Below are 20,321 nucleotides of genomic sequence, written 5' to 3'. Positions count from 1 at the left end.
GCCATGTGCATTAGTTCCCTCCCCCACCGACCCTCACCTGGGTTTCGCTTTTTCCAGTTTCAGTTAGCTGCAGTCAACCACGGTCCAAAAATACTACATGGAAAAGTTCAGAAATGAACAGTGCATAAGTATTACATCACATGCCATTCTGAGTAACAGGATGAAACTTCTTGTGTCCCTGGCCCTGCCCGACCCGGCTATGAATCATCCCTTTGTCCAGTATGTCCATGCTGTCGTGCCTGTTAGTCGCTTAGAAGCTGTCTCGCTTATCAGATGCCGTGTGGTGACACTGCACTGCCTGTGTTCGAGGAAGCACTATTTTACTTAACAATGCCACATTCATACAACTTCTATTACAGGATATTGTTACAACTGTTCTACTTTATTATTAGTTACTGTGAATGGCTTACTGTGCTTAATTTGTAAATTAAACTTTACCGTAGGTATATATGTATAAAAGAAAGCATATATACAGGGTTTGGTGCCATCCTTGCTTTTGGGCATCTCAGAATGTTTGCCTCTCTCCTCCCACCTACAAATAAAGGGAGGTGGGGCACATTAAACCCTCGCTTTTATGACTTGGAGTCAAACGTTTAGAGTCAAAATAACTTAAAAATCATCTGGTCGGATCCTTTCTCATGATTAAAAAACTGGAACCCAGAGAGTCTTACTGACTTGCCAAGGTCACATATCCGACCTGTAACGAGGCTCTCCTCTCCCCCCTTGACAATGCACCCCACACTGGCTATCACGGAAGCACTTTTGAACACCTTGACTTCTATTCAGTTGTTATTACCTTAGCAGGAAGACAATAGTGAACTTCCACTTGCTCTCTCTCTCCTTTTCTCTGCATTGCTTTTCATCTCAGCCAGAAATTCTACTTTGTTATTGGTAATTGTTCTTTATATCCTGAAAAATAGGCAAAAGCTACCACAATGGTAATTTTCACTCATAGAAATAATTTTGTCTGGTCTATACCAGGCACAAAGGGAAACAATCTCAATGAAACTGAAAATAAGTCTTAACATTATGAATAGTGTCAGCTGAGAAAACATGGTCATGAAGTATCTTAAATATCCTTTTATGTCTCTTTCTGCCTTTCCTCAATCTTGATTTTTTCATGAAACCCAGTAGGCATCTTCTGATTGGCAGAGGCATAATATTTGGATAGATTAAACTTTGAGTCATTTCCATGGAAGTTCTAGTTCACGGCAATAGAATAGGTATAATAATTAGGATAGGCTAGCTGTTATAAAAGGGCTCAAAACTGCATACTGGCTCTAATATAACAAAAGTTTATTTCTTGTTCTTTTAGTAGTATCAGGCAATGGATAAATTGGTGAACTGGCTTCTTCTAAAGCACAAGTAGCAAACACAAGGCCCGCAGGCTGAATCCAGCCCTCCACTTCGTTTTATCCAGCCCAGCACCTTGTTTCTACCCAGCCACAGCTCCAAGCTCTCACTTAACTGTTAAGGAGTAGTTACATTTACACAGTCCTAAAATTACATTCAGCCCTTTGAAGGCAACTGCAAGGCTGATGTGGCCCCTGGTGAAAATGAGTTTCACACTCCTGTTAAATAGTTCTTCAGACAGCTGGTTGATAGCTTTGACTTAATATTATTTTTGCTCAAATTCTTCCATCGTTATAAGGCTGGAAAATCAGAGAACCACATTGCTCTTTCAAGCCAACTAAGGACTTCTAAGATTAATGAGGTAGCTAATGACACAAGTTCATAAATGACAAATACAGCCCATAACCAAGTATTCGTGGTGAATGTTACAGCTCATGGTGGCAAATCACTGCTTCGACTGACATTTTCCTCTAAAGTTGCGTATCTATACATATCCAGTCAGGCTTTTAATCAAACTTTTCAATTAGTTCAGCTTTAAAATTAAATATACTTGCATAGAGCGAGAGCAGAGTTTTTTAATACTTTGCACAATCCAATATGGAGTCACTGTAGGCTGAGTGCTATGTCAAGAGTGAGGTGATGACTGGCACGAATGCCTTTAGGAAGGAAGGATCTGGATCACCCCAAACCACCAGTCTGGACACTTGGATAAAGACCCAATCTGGACATGGATGAAAGAGGGACCTTGACACACTGTGGGCTACAAGAACTCAGAAATCTGAACACCCATTACTGGAACTGGGCTGTATCACGGGTCACATGGGAGCCCTGCCTGACTTCCACTCTACCTGCCTCCTGCTGCCACCATAGCCACCTGGCTTAAGACCAACACCCGCTTCTCTACCTGCCAATGCTGCCAATGACCGGGACTTTCCACCAGATGCTTGTTCTGCTCGCCTCTATGGTGAAAGCCCACCCTCCCATCGCCCACCATCTCTGTGTGTACTCTATTAGTTTATTGAGGGTAGTCTCCCCTAATGAACCTGGCATTATGGAAAGACACAAATGTGTGTGAGTGACTCCTTTTGGGGATGCTACCTTGCTCACGATGATATTCAATGAGTCATTGAAACCACCCTATTTGATTGACTTGACCACTTCCTTAAAATTTTCCGTTTACCAAGCATCCAAACTTTTAATCAGACATAGACCCTATGACGCATGTACTTCCTTCCCAATTATGTCTTCCATTTTGCAGATGAAAAAACAGAGGCTAAAAGGTTAATAATTTGTTCAAGGTAAGTTACAGGGTTCAAAGCAAACCCAGGTCCATCTGACTCCAAAGCTCCCAAATTTCCACTGTGATGAACAGCTTCCCCCTAGTCAGTTCTTGCTGATGTTTAGAGGAAATGCATGGTGATTGAACCAGAGTATTGAGAGATTCCAAAAACTATCTCAAAAGGGTTTTCCCGACTTAAGTGTAAAGAGCATGGTCATGACTGGATTTCCCTCTTTGCCCACTGGCTACTTAGCAACAACAGGAAAAACTAAGACACGGGCGGGAATCTGATTTGATGTGTTACTTCTGACAGTTTACTCTTTCAACCAATTTCAAGCCTTTCCAGCCTCTGCTTTGGGGAAATACAGACTGGAAAGGAAGGATCAAGCCTACTCAGAAATACAAGCTGAGGTATTATCCCAGCAACTCCCTAAAGCAATTGTAAACATTGTTTGCTTAAGTCTTAAGTGCTTCTGCCTGGCAGTGTACAATGCAAAGTTCAAAGGTTTGCTCATTACTATAATGGGATAAAGCCTTTGCTGTTGGCTGTGGAATAATGAAGATGATTCTTGGGGGCTGTTCCTTCAATCTGTGTTTATGAAAGTTAAAGAAGTTTGTTGTGTAGCTGTTTTCTTTTTCTTTCTTTTTTAATTTCCCTGAAAAGCCTCTCCTTTTCTATGATCAGTTCTAAGATTAATATTCAACAAGTTCTTTCATAAAGGGTAGAAGATTATAAGTTGAGTTTTGTCCCCCATGAAAAAAAAAATCTTATCCCTTAACTTTTCATGGTCAATAAAAAACACACTACTGTAGTATTTCCTTCTTTGCCAACAATGAGAGACTTGCTGGCCTGACAAAGGCAGATGTAATTAAAACACACACAACAAATGTGTTCACAATATTGCAAAAAATTGGCAGGGAAAAAATGAGAACATATTGAAAAAAATAGAGCATCTCTTTCTCCTACATGATCACTAGCTACAACTGTGATAACAAATACACAAAGAAAAATGATGATTTTCCAACAGCACACTTTTAGGGTTAACTTTTGAGCGTATACCAAAGACCGACTCATTACCTATAAGGCATTTACTATTAGTAACCGTTCATGCCACGGACTCATTCGAGAGATGCACATTCCAAAAGTGACAATGCTTCCACTTTGGGAACACTGACCTAAAGAGATATATTAGGGGGTGTCAGCACATTCTTCCTTGCACTTTGGATTATTTGTGGCCACTCATAGTCCCTCCTATGCTAACATCAAGGGCTTGCTCCAGAAGCTGATCTGGATTCCAACTCTAGGAATCCCCAGAGTTGGAGGGGGAAGGGAGGGGAAAGAGACAAGGGGAAAGGAGATTAGATGAAGTCAGCCCTTCAGCCCTGCCCTTCCTGACTTCCTAAAAAATGTCTGGGAAGCATTCCAGTGGTGTCACCTTCCTGAGGTGCAGCCAGAACAGCTGTAGCCAGAACAGTGGCTCAATTGTGTAGGAGCCACTAATCCTTCCACCTCACCTACTCAGGTTCACCTGACTCAGTGGAGATACACAGAATCTGTACTTGCTCTCTCTCTAAAGAGCAAGATAATTTGGGAGGATCTTTCCTTCATCTTAGTTTCATCTTTCCTGTGTCCCTAGAAAGAAGACTTATGGTCTTGGATTTCTAAAAATAGCCTACACAGTACGTGAGAGTTCACCATCTTTCAAACCCTTTTCTCTCTCAAGTAACCCTCCCTCCATCAAACCAGCCTGTGATCGCCTGACTTTCATCAGGAAACTCCTCTGCCTCTCTGGGAACAGGGGACTTTTGGGTAGTTTCTTGTCTGGCTTAAACACCAGGGTCCTCAGCCCTTCACTAGGTGCTTAATGAGGTGCTCAGTTGCAAACTCGGGAAAGGAGAGGGAAGGTGAGATGTAGTGCCACAAGTAAAAGCCAAGATTGTTGCTCCAATTATGTTTCCTTCGCTCCATCAGGGAGGTCTGTAACTGCTTTTCTCATGATTTTATCTAAGAAACAAGCGATGTCAAGGTAAGCACTGATGTTTCTCTGAGGATAATCAAATCAATCATTTATCACGAAGGGACATTCCAAGCCCTGCCTGGTGTAGCTCAGTGGATTGAGGGCAGGCTGGGAACCAAAGTGTTGCCAGTTCGATTCCCAGTCAGGGCACATGCCTGGGTTGTAGGCCAGGTCCCCAGTGGGGGCCACGTAGGAGGCAACCACACATTGATGTTTCTCTAACTCTCTCCCTCCCTTTCCCTGTCTAAAAATAAATAAAATCTTTAAAAATAAAGAAGGGACATTCCTCCTATTAACATGACATGGGATGCTGCCCTTCTGAAACAAGAGTCGTGGTGTTTCACGACGAGACAGTTTGGCTCTATGCTGAGCCAAACTACCCTTCTAGGAGGCATCATTGATTTAGGCTGGCCAAGGAGTCCGTTTAGTTTTCTCTGTAAAATAAAGGAAACATTTTTCATTCTCACCAATAACTTTATTGATTTGGATATTTTGAGTATGTCAGCTATCTCCCACATAGAATAACATCATTTGTTCTCAATTAATGTCTCAATTTGATCGTTATCAACTTCAACTGGTCTCCCCAACTGTGGAGCATCGTCCTGCAAGAAATCTCTAGCACAAAAGTTCAGAAACCACTTTTGACACATTCAGTCAGTCACACCACCTTCTCCATATACTGCACAAGTCTCTTTTTTGTGTTTCAATTGTATTTTTACTTTTCTTGAAACACTGAAGTACAATATGCTGAAAATTATGCGCATTTTCTTCCATCCTCAGTATTAAAATGGCAATACAAAAATTCACCAATTTTGATAATTTTTTAATGCATGCTGACATGACAGCTGTCACAATGCAATCTAGCAAAACCATGAAGTTAAGGACAACTCAAGAGCTACTAGAGCCCTCTTACAAACCAAACAAACTTTTTGGTCAACCCAATAATTGCAACAAGCTCTTTGTTTGCAAATCCAGGAGGACTTGTATCAATTCCAATAAGATCTTTTATTTATTCCAAATTCTTCTCACCAATACGAAAAACCTGAGAAAGGACATTTCTTCCTCCCACTGATGTAAAATGTCCTCCTTGATGACGCAGATGAAAGACAGAGAAGAAGCCTGTTATCCAAGCAATTTGTAGTATGGTAGGACCATACTGGTAATACTGATAATACATTATAATATATATTTTTAATATAATATAATATAGCCTCAACATGTAGTGGCTTAAAACAACAAATATTTATGGCACTGACATTTTGGGGGTCAGGATCTGGGTTCAGCTTAGCACCTCTGGGTGCTGGGCACCTTTGCCTCAAAGTCTTTCGTAAGGTTGCAGTCAAGCTGTCAGCTGGGGCTACAGTCTCACCTGAAATCTCAACTGAAGGGAATTCACTCACCTGCACTCACAGGGACCTTTCTACCTGGCAGCTTGCTTCCTCCAGAGCAAGAGGATCAAAAGAAAGTGTTTAAAATAGAAGCCAAAAGCTTTTCACTACTGGTATCAATAAAGATATTCCATCACTTCTACCATCTTCTGTTTATTAGAAGAAAATCAATAAATCCAGCCCATGTTCAAGGAGGGGAGACTATGCAAAGGTATGAATACCAGGAAGTAAAGATACTTGGGGGCCACCTTAGATGCTGCCTGACCCAAAGTCACAGAGACACGTACAAAAACGGACAGTTTATGTCAACTGAGAAGTACAAGTTTTCACTCTTGTTAGAAAAACAAGAGGTTCCATCACCACAAAGGAGACAGCAACTAAACTATCCCTTAACAAATGGGCAGTGCCATAGTAAGTGGAAATGACTGGAAAGGCAAGGGAGCGAGAACGTTCAGGAATGAGAGGCCAGTGTGAGTGGCACGTAGGTCTAAGAGAACGAGTAGTGGACTTGGTTTGTTAATTCTGCTGTTAAAGGTATAAGACTAACTCATTGCAACAAAAAGGCAACCTCATACAGAGGACTTGGACCCCATAATACCTGAGTTCAAATCCCACTTCCTCCATTTAACTTCCTATGTAACCTTAAGCACGTCAAACAAATTCTCTGAAAGTCATTATCTGAGAAATTGTGAGAATCCTGCTTTGCAGAATGGGTATGAGAATTAAATGCACAGGACTTATCTAGCATAGCCCTTGGCACATTGGTAGACATCCAACTGTCTTATTCTCTGCATCCATACTAGTATCTCCCATACAATAGGGCCTCAGAAAACATGTATTTAAATTAATAAATAATTCATTAATGCAAGCATGCATTAGTAAACAGATACACCTCTCAGCCAAATGATGAATTTCAGCACGACAGTGTTACCCCTTGGACATCCATTCCCTGCTAGAATAGCAATGCACATTTTATCTATGCACATTTATCAATGCACATTTTTTTTCTGACAGGAAAAAAAAGAATGGGGATTAATGAGTGATAGTCAAATAAGTTATCTATCTGTACATATTAGTATTATTACTTGCTAAGAGTATCTAATACTGAAAAATGGCAAATAGTAATAAACTAGCTTCTTAGGGCAACCCTATTTTATTGATCTATCAATACCCTTACTTCAGACTTCAGGCATATCACAAAAATAAGAATAATACTTCAAGACTGCTCAACAGATAAATAAATCAGGACCAAGCACAAACAAGCACCCATAAAGGCAAGCAGAATGAGTGCACAGAAACACAGGCTGCAGGATTCTGCATTCTTAGGGACATTCCATAGCATTGAAATGTGGAGTAAATCTCTCTTTTTCCTCCTCTTCTATCATCCTTTGTCTTTTCTCTCCTTCCATTTTCTGAGTTTTCTCCCTCTCTGACTTTTTATCTACACGTTCTTTTCTTTCTCAAAGCCCCTCCCCTTCCAAATAAAAATCCATTGGTTCTATTCTGCTTCTTCTCAACCTAATCATATATATATATATTTGCCACCAGCAAGAGGAACAAAAGGCCATGATCTTCTGGGATCAGTGAAAGCTAGTAAGGACACTGTCTCACCCAGATCAAATGTTTCCTGCATGGCCAGTCCGATTCAGGTATGTTCTTACTGGCTCTCAATAAGAGAACTAGGAATGTGAGAGCCTGTGCACCTGGAATACTCTCCTAAAATATCCCCCAATATCCTGACTCCTGGGACCACTTTAGATGAGGAAGTATGTGAGACTTTGTCTTATCCCCAGAAAAATCCACTTTGTTAAAGCAGACAGAAATTCTGTAAAAATAATCTACACCACTGAAAGCAGGAGGCACCACTATCTATAATTATCAAGGTTTTAAAAATTGGCTTGAGTCTCAAGAGCGAGTCAGATCATCAATCATCAGAACTGTGCACCAGCACTACCACTTGAAGAGCATTCCTGCAAATGTGCTTCGTTATCAGAGGAGATGTGGTGAGGACTCTAGCTTCTCACCAAAGTCCTTTGTCTCTGCTACCTGGATGCAACTGGACTGTACCCCACCCCCAGCTGCCATTGCAGCCATTACTTTTGAGTAACTGAGCTCATTTGAATGCGGGGTAAGTGATATGTACCACTTCCAGGTTCCATTCATAAGAGCATCTTCATACACTGGCTCTCTTCCCTTTCTGTCTGTGATGCTGACCTCCAGGATGACACTGGAAGCCATATATTGAAGGTGGCAGAGACACAGAAGTCCTAGTCCCTCAATGACTGCCACAGACCAGGAACACTGACTTGGATTTTTATTTGAGCAAGGGATAATCTTCTATTGCATATGACATCTATTTGACCCAATGCACCTTTCCAAGGTCAATTTGCTACAATAACTGGTGCTGTGCTAACTAGTAGAGGAGGTGGCTGTTTGTTGGGGGGCCTGGAAACTTGTATGGAGTTCAAATCATAGCAATTGAAAAGCTGTAGCCAGAACAGTGGCTCAATTGTGTAGGAGCCACTGATCCTTTAAAAAAATATCTGAAAAACTAAAGACTCTCTTCGCTGAAAAATTAACATGAGCCCAGATATAAACACCCACACAATACACACTGCAACTGAATAAAATCTGGGATGTTTTCCATAAACGACAGGACCTTTGATTAAAAGTGATTGAAATATCCTTACTAACCACACTTACCATACGTAGCTGACCTGTTACTATGCACCAGGGTTAACCAATGAACTAGGCCAGCACTGCTTGCCCTTACGGAGCTCACTGTCTAGTGGATCTACACAGTGAGTTACTTTTGTCTACACTCAGTCCACATCACTTAATCTGTTTAAGAACTACAAGTAACTTAACACATATGCCCATTAAGCCCTATTGCCCTCCAAAAATCACCAGGGGCATTCCTCTTCTCCCACAGATCTCCTCTTTCTTCCTTCACCCCTGGCACACCCCTGCCACTATTGCCAGCACCCTCTCTTACCCCACCCTGATCCCTGGCTTCTCTCCTGCATTACTGCCCCAGAAGTGGAGGAGGAAGGCACTGTGAGGCTGGGTCTCTGTTGCCACCTGGTAGGCACATGCAGCCCTGGCCTGAAGAGTGTGCCATCCTGGAAGCCCTGCAGCCTCCATACATCACATTCACCCTGCAGGGGCCTGCCCTGCCCCAGAAGAGGCTGGAGAGGGACGTGATCTATGTTGCAGAATATGGGCAGGCCAGGAGACACTCTGACACGCTCCTGCTCTTCTCAGGTCTGCATCCTTCTTCCATCTTTTTCCTGCATATTTTCCTCCCTTCGATCCCTTCTTTCGTCTTTAATTGCTTTACTTTTTACACACTCCTACCTATGTATTGAGCCTATCCCTGGACACTAAAGACACAAATGCAGCTGTATCTATAAGCTGAGTGAGCCACTGCCTTAAGGGTGTGATTTCAGGGGGTTGAGGAAACAGTACACCCAGTTACACATTCTTCTATCCCCCAAATTTCTCCCAGACTACTTCTGATGACTGAAATTGCCTTAATTCACTCAACAAAGACATACTGATTATGAACTTCGTGAAAGGCACAGGTCTAGGCACTGGGGATAGAGTGATGAACGAAACATAAAAATACGTAGCAAATATTGTTATTCCACAATTAGTAATCCCTTTAAATGCAAACATCGCTGAGCAGTAACACACAGATTTACAAAAACACTGAATTATTCATGCATGTGATCAAATTCCTCTGTCAAAGTCACGCATCAGTAGGCGGAGAGGAGGGAACTATTTAAGGAGTAGGAGCCTCTCTCTGTTTCTCCTATGATCAAACCACAAAAGCTTTTATGACAGCATCATTTTGTAGAAAGAACACATCCTTTGCAGTTACATAGACACGGAGTTCATTACGGCTCCATTATTTGCAAGCTGCGTGTTCATCAGCCAGACAATTAACCTCTCTGAATCTATATCATTTCATCCACAGAAGAAGAGGAATCCATCTCAGTGTACTATGATCGTGGTGCGAGACCACATGAGTGATCTGGCACGGAATAAACACCATAAACGTTAGCTCCCTTGCCATTCCCAAAGTGGCCCAGTTTCTAGCCCAAGACCAGGAAGCTGGTGTGACTCTAATGGCATCATAGCGTCTGGCGTAGCACATAATGGCTGAAATAGCTTCAATTAGGGATCAAGGCTTTGATTTCACACTTGGGGTTGTTACTATAATTAGCAGAATCACTGCCCCTCATTTGAGGTCTGACTGTACCTCCTCCTTTTGAACTCATAGGCTGCCCTGGCAACTCATGGCACCAAACCTAGGAGGACAGGCTCCTGTGGAGCCCTGTTCAGGGTGCTGGTCTCTCATGAATGGCCCAGCACAAAGGCCTCCCTGAGGGATGTGAGAAAGAAGTGTTGTCAGATCACAGGGAATCCAGGGAGGGGAAGAAGACAAACACCCGCCTAGTGTCATTTCCCCCTCTTCGATGTCATTTTGTGTCATTTTATTGACTGCCTCTAGGGAATCCATTAAAACAGCGCTAATTTATGGGTCTTAATGAACAAGGTATTATGCAAACTGTTTGTAAACTTGGCAGGCTTCTTGAATGGAGAACCCTCAAAGCACAATTGCCTGATGTGACATTCTCTTACAGCCCTCCCTTCCAGGTTCCAAACAGCACAGGAACAAACTTGAGTACATTCGTCTGTGTTGGATGCACGTTACATATAGTAATGTACTTACTACCCCCCACCCACGCCCCTCCTTCTCTCCTAAGAATGGCAGGATATTGACCGAAAAACATGATTGTGTTTGTAATCCAAATGGTGCTTTGCTTCACATAATCACTTCTTAGACTAACCAACACACCTATGCCTTAATCAATCACATAATAAATACTCATATTTTGAAATCCCTAATACCAGAGAGACACCATCCCAGGCTCTGGAAATGTTAAGGTGAATAGGATTCAGTCATGTGCTTTAGAATTCACAGGCTGGCTAAGGAGATACACAGTAACTGCAGTGCCTCATTGTACCACAGAGAACAGATCCTGACCTTGAGGAGCAGGGGGCATCAGGAAGTCAGGATGAGCTTCACTGGATCACTGCGGGGGGGGGGGGGGGCACCTTCCCCCGCCTCCTCTGCTGACCAGCCTGCCGGAGCCTTAGAGCCCAGCTCTTCAGTCCAGCATGGCTGTGTGGCTCCGTGAGCTCTGAGCTCTTATTCTAAATCCCATTTCCTGTCTACACAGAGACTCCTGGCAGGACCTGTGTATGAGCCCTTTATGTCATAGACGCCCCTGGCCTGAAACAGGAGTTGTCCCCACCTGAGGTGCTTAATGCCATTAGGCCTGGTCACAGCCAAGTCCCATTCACCTAGGATCCAAGAATACCGGCCTGCTTCCCAACCAGCTGGCCATCCCAGCGTTTGGTCGGATTTGGAGCTGGACATCGAAGCGGTAGGCCCAAATCACTGTCCACCGCCTACACAAAAACGTCCTCCCGACCAGAACATTCCGCGTCGCTGCCAGGAGGAGTGTTTTACTTCCAGGGGCAGGTCAGTGTGAGGCTAGGAGTGCACGCTACATCCAGGGCTGCTGGGGTCAAATCCTGGTTCTGCTACTGGCTGTATGTGACCCTGGAAAAATCACTCAGCCACCCTGTGCCTGTTTGTTCATCTTTGAGGTGAGGATAATCACAGTTGGCTGTAAACGGAGCACGAGGCGTCAGGGCAGCGCCGGGGCAGAGTCACACCACATCTGTTTCCTCACAGCTCCTGGTGGGGCTCCTCCTTCGCTCCCCTTGTCCTCACTCTGACCTCCATGTTCAAATCCAGTGGTGTTGTCTTTTCTTTCCTTCTCTTCCTTCTCTTTGGCATATTTGAGCTGTGATAGGACAATGAGGTGCACGATCCTCAAAATGTCATGATTCTAAACTGGGGAAAAGATTTCTACCTACAAGGTGGGGCTAGTGGCACTTGAGTGTAGCAGAAATGTTTTGGGGAGACACTTTCTGGGTAGTGTTAATGAACGAGCAGTGGGTGAGGCTTCTGAAATTAAAGCTCCACCCACCCAGCCTATTTTTGGGCCATAGGTCACTCTCCTGGCTCAGTCAGGGGTTTACAGCCAGGTGGAGTTGCTCTGTCCCAGATAGCTTCCTCACAGAGAGGGGTAATCCCTCTAGTCCAGGAGTTAGGGTCCTGCTTACTAAGATTCTGGGTCACACCCCATTTACGGGAAACCTGCCAAGGGCCTTTGCATCCACCTCCCTCCGTGTGGCTGTGGGGTGGAGAGACCAGCTTTCTGGCATTGCTGACTTATCTGTTCCCCTCCAGATGGTGAGATACGAGATGGCAAGACTATGTCTTACAAATTTTCACATCCCCAGAACTGAGCCTAGTGCTGGCATGTAGCAGACACACAATCAGTCTCTGAGTATTTAATTAACTTAAAGGTGAGGACTTGGCTCTTTGAGGCACTTTGGCAGCCCCCAGGGACAGCTGAGTATGGACATTTTTGTTTCCGATGATGAACCGATGACACAATGTCCGTGGCATCGTTGGCATGCACTGAGACTCACCCAGCAAGTCGAGGGGGTCCTGCTAGAAGAGGCAGCTGACAACTCTGGTGCTTATGGCAACCTGCAGCAGTTAATCTACTTCACCTCCCAGTACAGACCATGTTGGAGAAACTGAGGCAGCACAACATTCTCCTACTTTCTCAAAGGTCAACTTTCCTCTCTGCTCATAAAAAGTGAGCTCACTGCTCGCTCTCACTCTCTCTCTTTCTCTGGAAAAATAGGGAGGGAACCCAGACAGCCTCAGTTGGCAGCACAGCCCAGGTCTGCCAGTTGCTAGGTACATGACCTTGAATGAGGTATTTGACCTCTGTGTCTCCATACCCTGATCCCTCAAAGGAGCGCAGGGAGATGAGGAGGAAAGGAACTAATAATGTACAGCACATAGGTCAGGCTTGGCACTTGGGATGCGCGGAGTGTTTGATAACAGTATTATCTGGGTATGATGCTGGATGGGAAGAAAACAGCTATGAATACCACCCTCACTGATGAAGAAAGTTCCGTGTATCTCTGGTCATTGTGAGAGAGGCCTGGGTGGGAACAGTAATGACCATAGTAAACAGCAGGTCCATAGCCCTGAAGGGTGTGGCTCAGTTGGTTGGGCATCATCCCAAAAAGCTACAGATCACTGGTTCAATTCCTCAGTCAGGGTACAAGCCTGAGTTACAGGCTCAGTCCTGGTTGGGGTGCCTGCAAGAGCAAACTGATATTTCTCTCTCGCATCAGTGTTTTTCTCTCTGTCTCCACTTCTCTCTAAAAATCAATAAATAAAATATTTTTTAAAAAGTAAGTTTCCATGTCTCAGAGACGCTGGTTAAATGGAACCACCTGTCAGTCTGCACCTCGAGACACAGCAGCTGTAACAGGCCATAAGATTGCTCTAACCTCCCTTCCCCAAGTCGCCATGTGCAGCCAGATCAGTGCCTCCCTGGCAGCACTGGTCATTTGGGGGAGCTGTCAGCCACGCCTCTCGGATGCTGCATCCGGGCCAAGAACAGCTCAGGGGACTGAAAAAGAGACCTAAGTGCCAGGGGCACAGCAAAGGGGCCAAAAGGGAGGCAGCGGGAGACACAGTGGCAGGCAGGGGCCAAAGGAGAAATGGAAGAAGAGATGTCAGCCTGCCCGGGAGAGCACCAATCTTAAGAGAAATGACAGTGGAAAAAGCTTGTTAATAGCAACAGGACACAAAGCCAATTCTTTCTTTTTCTCTAATTTCCACAAGACCCAGGTGACACCAAAACCTGATTTGTGTTCTCTGTGCTGCCTGGTATTTAGCCTACAGGTCTCTGCATTTTCTCTTTAATCTTTTAAAGTACAGTAACTGCCCTTGCCTTCCTGCAGCACATGTTGGAGACAAAGAACACAGGAATATGTCATCTTCTACAAAGGCCAGAAAGGGTGTAGTGACCAGCGAAGTGCTAAAATGACATTTGCACTTAGGTGACAAACAAGCCCATTCCATTCCAGGTAAAGGCCAGGGATTTTTCCTGCAACAGTAAAACACGGGAAAGTAAAGGCTGCCCTCTTCAGGGCACTGTGGGAATGACAACTGCTCAAGGCACACTCAGGGGGAAGAATCAGAGTTGGAAAGTCACATGTGCTTTGAGGTAGACTTCACCTGAGAGCTTGGCCTTGACCAATATTCTCCCAGCCCCGGCACACTAGGAAATATGCACCCAATCAGGAAAGAGCATCCTTGTTCATGCTAGTCAATTCAGCTACCTTCTCACATAAACGAGGGCTTTTTAAAATATGATTTCAAACAAACTAAACTTGAGGGACAAGCTTTTTAACACCTAAAGAATTTTAAAATACATGCATTAGACTAATGCATGTGCATATACTATGGCTATTTCTACTGCATTACTGGACCAGAGAGACAGCAGCCGGTCTTCATAGAGCTAGAGAAGAAAAATAGGAGTGACCATTGAGAGCTGTGAGGACGCCCCTAGCTCTGTCACGTGACTCTGCCTGGAATTGGGCAGTGCTTCTCTCCGCCACTGGACTCAGTTTCTCTGACTGTAAAAGGAGGCGTGTGCATGGAAGTGTACCTGAGATTCCTTCCAGCTGAGACATGTTATGATCCATGACTTTTATTTTGTACTCCGAGCAGCACAAGTTCTCTCAAAGAAATAAATGGAGCAAAGGAAAGAATAAAATAAGGGTGCCATGCCAGCCCATCCATTTTCTACTGCTCATGCTTTCGACCCACACGAGGGTCTTCAGACTTTAGGACAAAAGAGTCTGCAATCCTGCCTCGTACATCTCTGCCCCATTTTTAGCTGCTGGTATGATTTTTTGAAACTATTTACCAACATAGTGGAATCTTGGTACCCTGACTTTGTATTTTTTTAGTTAGCAGAGACCAGAAATGAAATTGTCAGCAGCAGGTCATGATTGAAGGAAAGTTTCAATGATAAAAAATAGAAAAATCCTTAACTGAACAGTGAAATCTGTGGTGCAGGAAGGTTCATGTGTGGCTGACTGAGGAGGGCAGACCAGCACATGGCACAAGTGGGCAGAGGTCGCTCATGCGCCTTTTGTCCCCGGCAGCAGCACTGGGGCAGCCCGGGTCATCCTTCAAACTCTGGCTGATGCAGCCTCTTCTCAAACCTTTAGCCCATTTTCAATGGGTTGTTTTGTCCTTATTAAATTATGAGAGCTTTTTATATATTTTAAATGTCTTCAGATACATTCTTTGTAAATATTTTTCTCTGAGTCTGTGGTTTGTCTTTTCATTTTCTTGTTAGTGTCTTTGAAGAGCAGAAGCTTCTAAGTTTGTGGAATCCAATTTAGGAGGGGTTTTTTTTTTTTGGTTGGTGCTTTTTAGTCCTAAGAATACTTTGTTTAACCCACCATCACAGAGATGATCTCCTCTGTTTTCTTCTTGTATTTGCCTAGTTTAGGTTTTACACTTTAGGTCTGTGAACCATTTTGAACTAATTTTTGTATGTAATATTAGGTATGAGTTTGAGAGTATACACATGCCAATGTTCAATTCCCTCAGCGCCATTTGTTGAAAATGGTACAATACACTTTCTCCACTGAATTACCTTGGCACCTTTGTAGAAAATCAATTGACCACGTAAGTGTGCGCTATTTCTGGACTCTCTCTTTTAGTCCATCGATCTTTATGCCCATTCTTTCACCAATACCAGAGTCACTTCGCAAAAAAAAAAAAATAAGTGTGGGTGAAAATAACCACAAGAAAATACACCCAGCATCATTACTCATTAGGGAAAGAAATCTACAAGGTGACATTACTACACCCCTATTGTAATGACTGCAATAAAAACACTGATAACACAGAGTGCTGGCTAGAATGGGAAGCACATGGAACCCTTGCACATTGCTGCTTGGAGTCCCACCCCTTACGAAAGGAATCTGGAAGTTTCTCAGGGAGTTAAACATGCACTGGTCCGTATGTCCCACCCACCAATCCTACTTCTCGATCATCATCAAGAAAAACAGATGCGTATGTCCTGACAAAAAATCTGCAGGTACATTTTTAGAGCAACTGTCATAATCAGATACAAGAAACAGCCCAAATGTTCATTGGATAGTAACTGGATAAATAAACCCAAGCTCATCCACACAATGAAAACCCTCAGCAGTAAAGGAACAAAAGGGCACATTCAATACCATGGACGGAGCTGGGAAGCAGCCTATGCCCAGTGGAGGAAGCCACACCCACAAGGCACTGGGGAAAGGGCGGAAGTGCAGAAAGTCAAAACTACAGGAACAGAAACTGCCCGACGGGGCCGGTGTGAGGGCGGAGTGGGCCACGAGGGGGCGCGAGGAGATCTGGGGGCAGCAGAAATCCTCTCCATCTTGACTGTGGCGATTACAAACTTTATACATGTTATAGACTCACAGAGACTCATAGAAAAAGGGGGAGATTCTACCATATGCAAATTACACCTGGATAAACCTGACTTAAAAATAAAAAACACTAGTTGGCAGATACAAGATTGACAGTTTGGTAGAGTGAGAGAGGCGAGGGCACTCTAGCCTCAGGTGCCAGCCATTGGGTTGATATTGCCTTATGTTAATTAAATTTATTAATACAACTCTGCGATAAGAGTATCTGTCTTCTAGTTTCAACAGTCCCAGGAGTGATGGGAGCAAGGGAAATATGCCAACCTAGCAATAGTCTATGAAATTAATTACCTCCGAAATTTGTGTAACAATGAACCAACACAGGTGTTACACTCCAATAACAAATTAAAAACACCAGTCTACAGAGAGATTATATAATATACCCACAAGTGTTTGTTGCTTTGCTTGAGTCTCCTAGAGAAGCAGGGTTTGAGGTTATTCCGAGATCTTCCCACCTCTATCCATTATCCAGTGTGGGAACTGAGCCCTTGTTCTCGGCTGCCTTTCCCTGTGTCGAAGTCTTCCTGTGGGTTTTCTCTTTTTTGATCCCCAGGCCCATGGTCCCTGAGTGGTGGCTCTGGTCCTCAGCACAAGTGACAACGAGAGCCTGTCAGGTTACCCCCATGGAGCCTACGAGCGGCACAGACCTGAAGACTCCAGGTCCACCGGAGGCTCCCAGAGAATCACAAGCTCTCAACCTTTCGGTTCTGCCCCAGTCACCGCCCACCATCCTAGACAGTGCGGGCCGGCTGTGCTGGCTTTGTGTGTAAATCTCCCCAGACCACAGTCTATTAAATTACAAGGCACTCAGAGTACCCCCGCTCCCAGCGCCAGCCTTCCTTCCTGATATTATCTCCTCCCCGCCCCTCCCCATGCCACCCAGCCTCACCCCACCCTGTGTCCATGCCTCCACCTCCACTAGAGTCCGCCTAGTCCTCCCTAGGACCGTGGGACTGTTGCGCTGCCCATCGACCCGAGCCTTTCCTCACTTTTGCTCCTTTATCCACAGGTCTTCAGCTCAATTGCCCTTCCCATGAAAAATCTCCGTGTATGGAAAATCATGGTCTCTCTTCAAGTCCAGGGCAAAGGCTGTCTCCTCTGTAAAGCCCTCCACACTCCCCCAGCCAAAACTCTTCTTGACGTCTCCCACTTCCTCCAGGCACTGCTCCTTACCCCCCTGCCTCTTCTCACCCTCAGGGGAAGCCCACCCAGTGCCCCCCCGTGTAATAAGGGCGCAGTCAACCTTCGTTAAACTAGACGGGACATACCCCTCTCACACAGTGTACCTTGCTTAAACATCCCCATGAATGTTTCCAGATAAATAATGCCTTAAATCTGACTCGCAAGACTATGGAAAGTTTCTGTGAGAAAATGTTCACTCTCATATTGAGACTGTGAACAGACCTCCAAAATAAAGAGCAAAACAAATTCAGTTCATCCATATAGCAAGTCTTACTGAACAGACAAATAATTTTCTTGCTGAATTCAACTGCTTTTTAAAAAAAAATTATATCCGTAAGACACACCTAGGTTTTAGAGGAGGAAAATGGAAAAAGAATTTAAAGCAAAAAATGTGGTAAAATATTTAATAACATAAATAGCATAATATTTCACTGATGTAAATATATACAGAACTCAACAGCAGCATTAACAACCATTATTCCTCCCAAATTTGGGGGTGGGGAGAATGTGCATCTTATAGTCCGAAAAATAGGGTAAGTGAAACAAGTCAGAGAAATACAAATGCTGTATGATTTCACATATACTGTGAACTCTAAGAAATATGAATGAATAGACTCATAGACATGAACCAGTGGTTTTTGTAGGGAAGGGGGTAGGAGATGGGTGAAAAGGGTGAACGGGATTAAGAGGTACAAACTCTCAGTCACACAATAAGTAAGCCATGGCGATATGGTGTCCGCAGGGGACGCAGTCCACAGTGTTGTGACTACTCAGCACCGTGACACTGGGTGACCAGACTCACAGGGTGGTCACATTGTAAGGTCCAGAAGCGTCAAATCACCATGTTGTACACCTGAAACTAATATATTGCTGTAGGTCAACCATATTCTAATAAATGTGGAAAAGATGTCCCAGATGGGTTTCTCCTTTTTCATGTGAAAGAGGCCCAGACTCAGCGGCCACACTGACCTACACGTGGAGACGGGGCACGTGCTCCGGTCTTCAGGGCATCACATCGGTTTTGGGAGGATTTCTATGTACCCCAAAAAGCCAACAGGCTATGAAAATGACAAGAGACTGTTTTTTGTCGAAGAAAATAGAGGGCCTTTATTTTGTCTATAATCTTGTCTTCCTCCAAACTTCCACCTGCTGGTTAGAGAAAAAGAAATTAACTGAACGTCTAACCTGGTTTAAATTTAGTCTGATCCAATAATTTAAACAGTCGCTTCAGGGAATACCCAGTCTCTACTGAATAGAATTTCTCTGTCTTTCAAACAGCCTTGCTCTCCCACTACTTCTCTCGCTGTAGTGGTGATGAGGGTGATGAGTGGGGTGGGGGGCTGGCGTGGGGGCAGAGGGTGAGCAGCAGCACCACCTCAGGCCTTATAGGCTACAGAGAAGAGCCAAGCATCCTTACGAGCAGAAAATGAGAGACCCTCACAAGTGCCATGGATCTCCCCTCTCTTAACTACAGCCCTCCCACTTTGGTGTTGGCCCCTTCCGGTCTCAAAACAGAAAGCATTATTTTTACAGGGAGTCATATATGCCTTCCTATTCCCAAGCTGAGAAAGAGAGACAGAGAGAGAAAAGAAATGTGTGACTGACTCCCTCACTCCTTTCTCTCTTCTGTCCCACCTCTTCCTCTCTCTGGGAACGGCAAGACTGAAGTGACCTGCTAACCCAGCCCCTCTTTAACCCCCTCCCTAACCTACCAGGCCTTTATTAACTTTCCCTCATCCTCCTATCAATATAGAAGCCACGCAGTGATCCCGTGAAAATCTGGGACCTTGTGAGCCCTGGGAGGCTGTGGCCAACCTTTCGGATCTCCGATTAGAAGCAGCTCTTCCTTGTTTTAATTTGCTATTGGTTCAGGCTGATGGGCAAACACCTCGCCGTGTCTACTGAATACGAATGCACCGCCACAGAACCACGATGTCTAGTGACAAGCTGTCAATTTTCCCAAGAGAAGCTTCAGTTATATGGACACTTTGTTAAAATGCATCTGAGTAAAATGCACATCTAACCTTTTGTCTCCTGTCTATCACAAATTCTTGTAGAACTGTCTCCCAATCTGCTCTTTCCTGCCACTGGCTGGCTTCATCCAAGCAGGGTCCTTCTTGACCTTCACCTTTACCCTCTGCACTGCGGCACTTAAAGCACTTAAAGTTTGTACCGCTTATGCCCCTTCACCTTTTTCACCCACCCCATGCCCTTTTCCTACAGCAACCATCAGTTTGTTCTCTGTACTATGAGTGTATTTGTTTTGTTTGTTCATTTGTTTTGTTTTTTTCTTTTTAGATTCTATATATACATGAAATCATATGGCAATAGTCTTTCTTGGACTTATTTCACTAAACATAATATTCTCTAGAATATAATTTTTTTCAAAGCAGTTGAATTCAGCAAAGCAATTGTTTTATTGTTCAATAAGAAATATTTAGTGTGTTTTTATATTTAATATTTTATATTTTTAATAGGTGGAGCTTTTAAAAATTCCTCTTACAATTCTTTTATCTCTAAAAACAATTCTCTTACCCTACTTTGAGACTGGCTCCACTATCAATGCAAATTCCAAGCTCAGAAGTTCATTTCCACGTTCCCCCCAGAAGTTCATTTCCACGTTCCCCTCTGTTGCTGGGCGTCTCTTCC

This window comes from Artibeus jamaicensis, unplaced genomic scaffold, assembly GCF_021234435.1.
Source record: "Artibeus jamaicensis isolate MK-2021 breed Jamaican fruit bat unplaced genomic scaffold, CSHL_Jam_final contig_908, whole genome shotgun sequence".
Lineage (NCBI taxonomy): Eukaryota > Metazoa > Chordata > Mammalia > Chiroptera > Phyllostomidae > Artibeus > Artibeus jamaicensis.
This window is presented reverse-complemented; position numbering follows the sequence as displayed.